Raw genomic sequence first — 8,980 nt, forward strand, 5'->3', positions numbered from 1 at the left:
ACAGGTATCCATTGCCTTTGGAAGGGTTGGGATTAGTAAAATGGAGACAGTAAGAAAAAGAGTCACATGTTCAGTCTGTAACTTTCAAAACAGAATTTTTAAAGCCTCTGGCTTTCAATACAAGGCCAGGCTTTATAGAAAGAGATGCACTGTCCTAATTGTTGAAAAGCTCATGAAGGCTAGGCCAGGCACCTAAGGTGTCCTGACTCGAGATCATCTTGTCATAAGGAAAGTTTTAAAACTTAGCAAACAACATAAATACTGTCTTAACGAATGTGTATACGGCTACTGTGGATGAGAAATCCAGGTTTCCATGTAACCTGGAGGCTGGACAGGATGGAAAGTTCACGTTCAAGTGTCAGCACATTTATGAATTAAAGCCTGCTCTTCCCATTCTCCGTCCCTGCGTCTGCTGGAGCAGAGACCTGCTGACCCCTGTGTTTCATGACAGGACCATGGTCTGACTCCAGCTTTCCTGGAGTCAGGAAACTGTGACCATGTTTCCCAAGCAGCCAGAATCACAGTGCTTCCCAAAGCGACCCCCCGCCTGTTTCCGGAACATGGGTGAGTTTTGTAGTGCCAGGGGACGGAGTCCACAGGCCACGAAATATTTCACGGGAAGGGGCCTGTGCGGCTTGCCGTCTATTTCTATACACAGCTTCTGCACAAACTAAACAGTAATGAATTGAAAGTCACACTGCCCACAACAATCTGGTCACTAGTGTTGTGAATTGGAGGAAAAGAAGGATCACCGGATGATTTTTTTTTTTTAGGTTAAATTATTCAATAAAAAGAAATATCCATTATTCTAAGATCATTTTTAAAACTCTGCTCTTTCTCTTCTTTTTTTTTTTTTTTTTAAAGATTTTTTCTTTATTTATCCGACAGAGATCACAAGTAGGCAGAGAGGCAGGCAGAGAGAGAGGAGGAAGCAGGCTCCCTGCAGCGCAGAGAGCCCGATGTGGGGCTCGATCTCAGGACCCTGGGATCATGACCTGAGCCGAAGGCAAGAGGCTTAACCCACTGAGCCACCCAGGTGCCCCTGCTCTTTCTCTTCTTCATGGCCTTACAAGGTTTTAAAAATGTGTTTTGCAATGTTGGTGACAACGGCCAGCAGCTGTTGCTTTTTCTGAGTGATCCTACTTGGGAAAACAAAGTGTCGGTCCCCCATGTTCTTTATGAAATCTTACTACTCCATGAAAATGCCAAAGTGTGGGAGCCCCTGGGACACAGTAGGGCTCCTCAGGGTTTAAGAGGCAGTAGAGGAGAAGCTCGTCTCCCTTAGAAAAGAGCTTCAGGCACCAGATTCTGGAGGCAAAGAGTTCTAAAATTTATTTTTATTTCTTATTTTCAGAACAACATTCCTACTAAAATGATGAATGAAACTTAATCAAGCCTGAAGTCCACTTTTGTCGATTTTATCTGGATGTTACCAGATAAAGCCACAAATCAGAACATTCCACACGATAGCCCATTCTGCATGGTGGCCCTGTGGCTGGGTGTCCTGTCCATGGAAGGGTCTTCAGTGGGGTCCTCTCTATTACAGCCTGTGTTGACGGATAAGTTCCCCCCTAGTTTCCCAGGGCCAAGGTGGGCAGGGTTCCGGCTGGATGGCTGGCTCTCGGGCACGAGGTTGTGAGGATGCTGGGGAAGTAGAAACCTGAGCCAGGAGGCAGGGGAGCATTATGCAGAGAAGAACCCAGAATCCTAGTGTGGCTGCAGCCCCAGTGAGGGGAGCCTGCAGCGGAACTCGGCCCCTCAAATCAGGCAGACAAGGACACAGACCACCACAGACCGGTTGTGTGTTGTCAGTTCAATGAGAATTCTGCTGAGTCACTAAATGAGTCACTAACTTCCACATGTCGGGAAACCTTACAGCTTACATACAAAAAATAAAACAAAAAACAAAACAAAAACACACGATGGGGGTTCACCGGATTTGAAACCAATCCTACAAATGTGCGTGGCATTACCAAGAATGAGTTTTGAAGCTGAAAGTTTTCTAAACTATCAATAATTATAATGATTAACTAATCATTTTCATCTCTCATGATGTTGGAATGATTGAATAATCTTTCTGTTTTGCTCAGAGGAGTATTAAAAAATCTGTTTTAGGTAGCAAAAACTGTATTTAAAGGATTAGAAGGTGTGTTAACAGTTTTTTAATATAATAATGCTTTCTGGGAAAAATGGAAACCAAACAGAGTGAGCACGACAAATGCATTTTTTCCCCTCGGCAAGAAGTACTGCTCTCCTTGGATTTTAATCGTCATGAGACAAAACAAAACAAAACAAACCAACAAAAAAAGAAGTTTTACGTTCAATTCCAAAATAGAGGGAAAGCGTTCATGAAAGTGTATATCGCATCTTTATTTCTAATAGGGAAGAATGACTGAGTGTCTCAGGGTCGGGAATTGGGACATGGCCACACCACCCCAGTGCACAGCCCTTACCACTGTGCTTTCTGAAGAGCTTTGGCGGAACGTTGAATTATTGCTATTATGACACATTAAGTAAAAATAAGAAAAGGCAGGTTATACAATTGTACATTTTATATTATTTCAGTTACATTAAAATATGTCTAGGAAAAAAATGGAAGGGAATAAAAACTTTCATTACATCAAATTGCCCCCAAATCCAAGAGGGTCATTGCCCGAGCTCCAGGGAGGGCTGACCCTGAAGGGTTTAGGCTGCTGACCTTCAGCACACTGAACTGTCAGCAATAAATTCCAGGCTTCTCTTTCCCGTGTGAGGACTGGTCACAGAGTCACATGACTCCCAGGAACTGGCAGCAGCCTCCCTTGAGGGTGACTGGCCACCTCTTCTTGGAAGACAGAAAGATCCCCATCAGCCCTGGCGCTAGGCCACCAGAGGCCCTGCTGAACCCCATCGTCTCCCTCGGGTGGGGACGGCACGAAGGCGTGGGGAGGAGAACAGTCCTCACCCGGCTCTGTTTGTCTCCGACTGTGGGAAATGGGCATCCGTGGATGAATCGCTCAGGGCCAAGGTACTGGGCCAGGAGAACATGTCTTCAGGGCCAGAGAATCCTTAACCTCATGAGACACAGACACAAGTATACATGTGCTTGTATACAACACACACAACAAACACACATTTATAGACAAATGCGCACATATGCAAACATAGTCACACAATATACTCATACACGCGTACAACTTGACGCACACATAGTCCATTACCGTATGAATACCATACGGGAATAACGGGCCCCAGGTACGGTCAGATGCCCTGACACTTAGTGCGGATTGTTAATGACTGATGGTCTAGTTTGGTCTAAATCTTAAACCCTTTGTTTTCAGAACCCAAAGACTGAGGTTGAAGCAAACCATTTGTAAGACTCTTTTAGTTGTAAGACTCTGTGATTTCAAGGACAAGGCACATTACCCACCAAGAGTGAACTCAGTCCCTGCTCTGTGCCCCCGTACAGGAGCCCCATGGCTGGAGTCACAGCCTTGGGCCCCCAGCCAGGCCCCCCTCACCAAACAGCAGCCCCCAGGGTGAGGGCACATCACAGCCCCATCCCGGGGCACCTCTGCTGTCAATCCTTGTGGAACTTCTTTCCTGACCCTCCTCCTCATGCCCACACTCTACTTCATCCTTACAGAGCAGAGACATGGCCCTGGGAGCAACAGTCCCCACCAGCCCTCTGAGGCGGGCCTTCCGGAAGATCAGCGGCTGTCCCCTGGGGCATGTCTGGCTCTGCCCCATGCACATTTCCAGGGGTGCTCTGGGACAGCGCTGACTACCCCTTAAAATCCCATTTCAGGGACTCCTCTCTGGCCCTCCCTCCTCCAGGGTGTTCAGCTGGGACCTGCGCTCCATCCCCGTCCTGGCCCATGTCTGGAAGTCACTGAGTCCCGGGCCCAAGGGGTTTGGGGCTCCAGCCTCTCAGCAGTGCGTAACTTTTCATTGCAAAGATAAAGTCGGACCTCACCCTCAGGTGGTAGCCAGAGCACAGCTACAGTCTCTGGAAAGAGCCCCCAGGAGCCCATTTTTCAGGCGGCTGTTAGCTTGAGCCCCGTGACTGGCCTGGGGGAGCAGGTACACTGTCACCTGTCTCTGTGTCCTTGTTGTGAGCCCGGGGAGCAAGCGTTCATAATAGGTGCTCAGCAAACATCTGGGGGATAATCAATCAGACGACATTACTCCTCATAAAGTTTGGCCTGATTACATCCTCGAGAATCTGAAGTTCTGAAAAGATATGGCGCTATCCCAAGTATGAGTTGAAACTGAAGGAGGAAAATTGTGTAGGAAAGAAAAAGAGAAAACATGCCAAACAAAATTCTTATCTGTTCTTCCTATGATACCATCTTAAAGAAAATATTTTTTGATAAAATGAACATGAATTCTTCCAAAACAAAATGTATCTTTTTTTCTATTCCCCCCCCTTGTGGGGATCCTGCTTTGTTGGATGTTCCAAACACCTTAGCTTTGGTAAGGTAATCTTGCACATTCCTCTGCAATCCTTATTGCTACCTGGATATTTTTACATTCCAGCTTTATATATTTTCTCTACTTTAAAAAGTTGCAGTGAAATAGAATATAAAATTGTTTGTTTGAGCCGCATTTCCCCGTGCGGCACAGGGCAGTGAGCACACGCCCAGCGCTGGGCACCAGCCTCACCATCCGTCCCCAGATCATTTTCATCTTCCAAACTGAATTAGCTTTTCCCCTTCACTAAGGCCTTCCTCTCGAAGCTCAGCTCTCCTGACCACACTCCCTGACAGGCACGTTGCCGCTGTGCATGTAGAAAGAGTGAACTCACTTTGTGGCTTTTCTAGGGCCACACTGTTAAGATTCAATAAAACCCATGGGGACTCTGGACATCGATGGGGCCAAATGTGGTTTTGTCACTTCAGGGACTCCTAAGTTGTAATTAAACCCCTTCTGCGGGCACCTGGGTGGCTCAGTGGGTTAAAGCCTCTGCCTTCGGCTCAGGTCATGATCCCGGGGTCCTGGGATTGAGCCCCTCATCGGGCTCTCTGCCCAGTGGGGAGCCTGCTTCCTCCTCTCTCTCTCTGCCTGCCTCTCTGCCTACTTGTGATCTGTCCGTCAAATAAATAAAATTAAAAAAAAAATTTTTTTTTAAAGAAAAGAAGAAGAAGAAAAAAAAAAAAAAAACCTGTCCTCCCGAAACTGTCCTCCAGAATCTCCACCTATAGTTTTGATTCTTTTTCCTGAAATGTGCCTTCCAGAGTTGGAGCCAATCAGAACTCCCATGGTGGCCTCCAGTACATTCCACAGAGGCTTCAGACCCTGGGAAGCTCCTGTCCATATGGAGACCTCAGGCCACCCAGGGCAGCCCCGGAGGGGGCTTTGTACCAAAGAGCAACGCCACCTAGAGAGGTTGAGGAGCCTGTTCCCCACCCAGTGCCCTTCACTGTGACACTAAGAAAAAGGTCCTACGAGGCTTGTCTTTGTGGCTCCTGGGACCTTGCACTGACGGTCTCACTGTGGCCTCACGAGGTGACCTGTGTTCTGGTTTCTTCCCTCCTGCAGGAGGCGGAGCCGGCTGCTTATGGTGGGACTTTGCCAGACACTTCCAGCCTCATCTGAGTTCATGACTGAAGACCCCAAAAGGCCCCCATGGCCTTTCCCAGGAAGGGGCTTTAAGCTCCATGGTCCTGAAGCCCTTCAGATTTGGGTTGTCATGGTTCCCATTATGGCTTCAACACTCCAGGAGCCCAAGTAGCCCACATCCTTCTGAACATGCGCCAAGCCCGGCACCTGCATCAAAGACAAGTATAGACGCTTGCGGTCCTTTGCTCTTCTTTGCCCCGCATCCTCCCTCTGCCCCTTTCCCCTGTTAATAGAACATTCTTCTTGGGAAGAAGGGCTCCTTTCCCAACCTCACCCCGGGGTCCCCAGGGCCAGACCCTCAAGGACTCCACCTCCCCGCCCTCCATGTTCTGTGCAGGGCTGCTCCAGATCCCTTGAGGGACCTGATCCTTCTCTGGAATTTACATACAGATGGTTTCCAAGACCATCCTCTGGGTCCAGTGTCCTAGTGCCATGTCCCTTCCTTGTGACGCTCTCTATGAAGCAGGAGAGAAGTGACACAAGACAACAGCATCCCCTCTTGTGAGGCGACCGCAGCTTCAATCAGTGAGGTCCTTTCCAGGCATATTTACGTATAGGTTTTAGTTTAGTTTCATTTATATTTCTTTTTCTCATTATAGCATAGACCATGTTTATGGTGGACAATTTGGCCGAAACAGAAGTGGACTGTATTCCCAGGCCCACAAAGAAAATAATCATTACGATTTTAGTCTTCTCCTTCAAATCTTTTTTCTTTTGTTTAAAACTGTCTTGAGATTTTATTAAATGCAGGGTTTTTTTTATTTTTAAGAAAGATGTTATTTATTCACTTGAGAGAGAGAGACGGAGAGAACACAGGCAGGAGGATGGGGAGAAGGAGAGGGAGAAGCAGGCTCCCTGATGAGCTGGGAGTCCAACGTGGTCCTCAATCCCAGGCCCTGGAGATCATGACCTGAGCTGAAGGCAGATGCTAAACCATCTGAGCCACCCAGGTGCCCCCTAAATGCCGGTTTTGTCATTTAGTGCTACCTTGCAGGTCAAACCTGGCATTTCCAGTTGATGGCTGGACGCTGTGGGCTCAGTGTGGAAGGAAGGGCGGGAGCTGTGCATCTTCTGCTGTAGATTTTCTCTCACTCCTGCAGGCCGCTCCCCGCACATCTGTACAGACAAAGCTTCCCGAGTGCCTACACTAGGACTCCAGGATTCGGCGTGTGTTTGGGTCACGCAAGGACAACGGAAGGGACTCCTTTCTTTGTGAGAACAAATGTGAAAACCCTCTGGGCTCTTGCCGTTTCCCCTCACCATTCCCAATTTTGGTAATAACAACCCCCAAATAAAGCTAGGTGTTTCCATATGGGGGTACAGGTTCGGACTTTCTGGACTTCAGTGTGGTTTGTCTGCTCTGTGGGTACTACAGGAGGAAAACAAAACAGAGATAAAGGATCCCTTTTGAATGAAAGTTCAACAAATTAATGAAATAAGAAACGTTATTTATAACAAAATAAAATAAAAGGAAAAAGAAAGAACAAGAAAGAGAAGGCAAACCAGCAACTTCCAAGACTATGACTTATAGATTAAGTAAAAATAACTCTATTGATATACACATATACACACTATGTAGGTAGATAAAAGATAGATGTCATAAAATTAAAATTATATGCTTCTCAGGACAGAAGAATTAGGACACGTTCCTCATAGCTATTTTTTTTTAAAGATTTATTTATTTGACAGAGAGATCACAAGTAGGCAGAGAGGCAGGCAGAGAGAGAGAGAGAAGCAGGCTCCCCGCTGAGCAGAGAGCCCTACATGGGACTCGATCCCAGGACCCCAAGATCATGACCTGAGCTGAAGGCAGCGGCTTAACCCACTGAGCCACCCAGGCGACCCCCTCATAGCTATTTAAAACTGTATCACAATGTGAAATCACTGCAGGAAATCTTGCTTCCTTCACCTTCTTTGTTAGACCTCGCAGACTGGAAGTTATCAAACCAGGATCTAAATGTGAAAATCACCCGCTTTGCGCAAACGACAACGGACTGCCACACGCCACGGGGCAGGGGTCTTCCGAGTTCTCCCACAGGCCTTCCTCACCTGCAGCGGTGTCGCCTTCTACCTGAGATGCGCGGGAATGAGGCCGGGGCACCGTGGGCAGGTGCCGCGTGGATGCGCACATTGTCTAAACAAGAGCAACAAAGACGTGTTTTTCCGTGAAAACAACGCTGGCCATGTACTCTCTAGAGAGGAATTCCTTCTCCTTTCTATTTAAATATATATATATGAAAACGTGTGCTAAGGACCCAAGGAGCCTCTCCCTCTGCTCCGGCCTGTCCTCTGCTGCCCCCTGCAGGTCAACAAGATGACTGTGCCCCTGGAGACACCTGGGGGCCCTAAGGGAGAGCAGAGGTGGGCCGCGCACTGTGAAGACTGCTCCCCCGAGCGCTCACGTGAGCCTCCAGCTTCAGCCTAAGGCGGCGGTTCTCAGCTGGGGTGATTTCGCGCCCCCCAGGGAGCCCAGGGCCACGTCTGAAGACACCTGGAGTTGTCAGGAATCGGGGAGGACGAGCCTTGCAGAGACCAGAGACAGTGGCGCTCCACACCTTGCAGTGCCCGGGACCGCCCCGCACGCCGGAGAATGATCCGGTCCAAAATGTCAGCAGTGCGGAGGCTGAGAAACACTGGTCTCATGAAGCCCCACACAGGAGAAAGCGGAAGATGTGCTGTCGGTGAGACTCGGGTGGCCCCGAGCTTCCTCGGGAATGCAGCTGTGACCGGTGCTGAGGGGCCCCGAGCGGGAGAGGGATCGAAATGCTTCTCGGTCTCGTTGAAAGGAGATTGCTTTTATTTGCACGGAAATGGCCTCTGGCCTTTTCTACTCTGAATTAATAAAGACTTTAAAACTGTAGCAGAACAGCCCCTCAGCCTCTGTTTCCCCCTTGGTGGCCCAAGGGGGATGAGCAGCCGGAGCTCCTCTCCCACGAGCGCCCCCCGCCCTCCAAACCCGAGCTGCGCGTCGTGGTCCCGGCCTCCGTGTCAGCCCGGCTCCTGCTTACTGCGGGCGCAGAAATGTAAGTGAATTTGCTCGCTGGGAAACCGCAGCCTTGTGAAAATTCTCTATTTAAAAGGTGCCGGGATCTCTGATTTCCTCCTCTTATGTTCACTGAAAATCTTTACATCAAAATCATCTGTGAAACTAAGGCTTTTCTTTGAAATGCACAGAAATTTCCAGTAACTAGCATCCTCCGTTAGTGCTCAGGTTTGTCTGTGGAAGGGATTTAAGACACTAGCTAGCACCAGCTGGACTTTGGCATCTATGAAAGTCTGCATCGTCTGCCTTGGAGGGAGGTTCAGCATCTGGGGTCACCCCCCTGTCACCACCCCGTGAGGTGCCAAGTGTGAGGAAAGCCTGTGGGCCTGAGACATC

This window comes from Mustela lutreola, chromosome 12 (assembly GCF_030435805.1).
Source record: "Mustela lutreola isolate mMusLut2 chromosome 12, mMusLut2.pri, whole genome shotgun sequence".
Taxonomy (NCBI): domain Eukaryota; kingdom Metazoa; phylum Chordata; class Mammalia; order Carnivora; family Mustelidae; genus Mustela; species Mustela lutreola.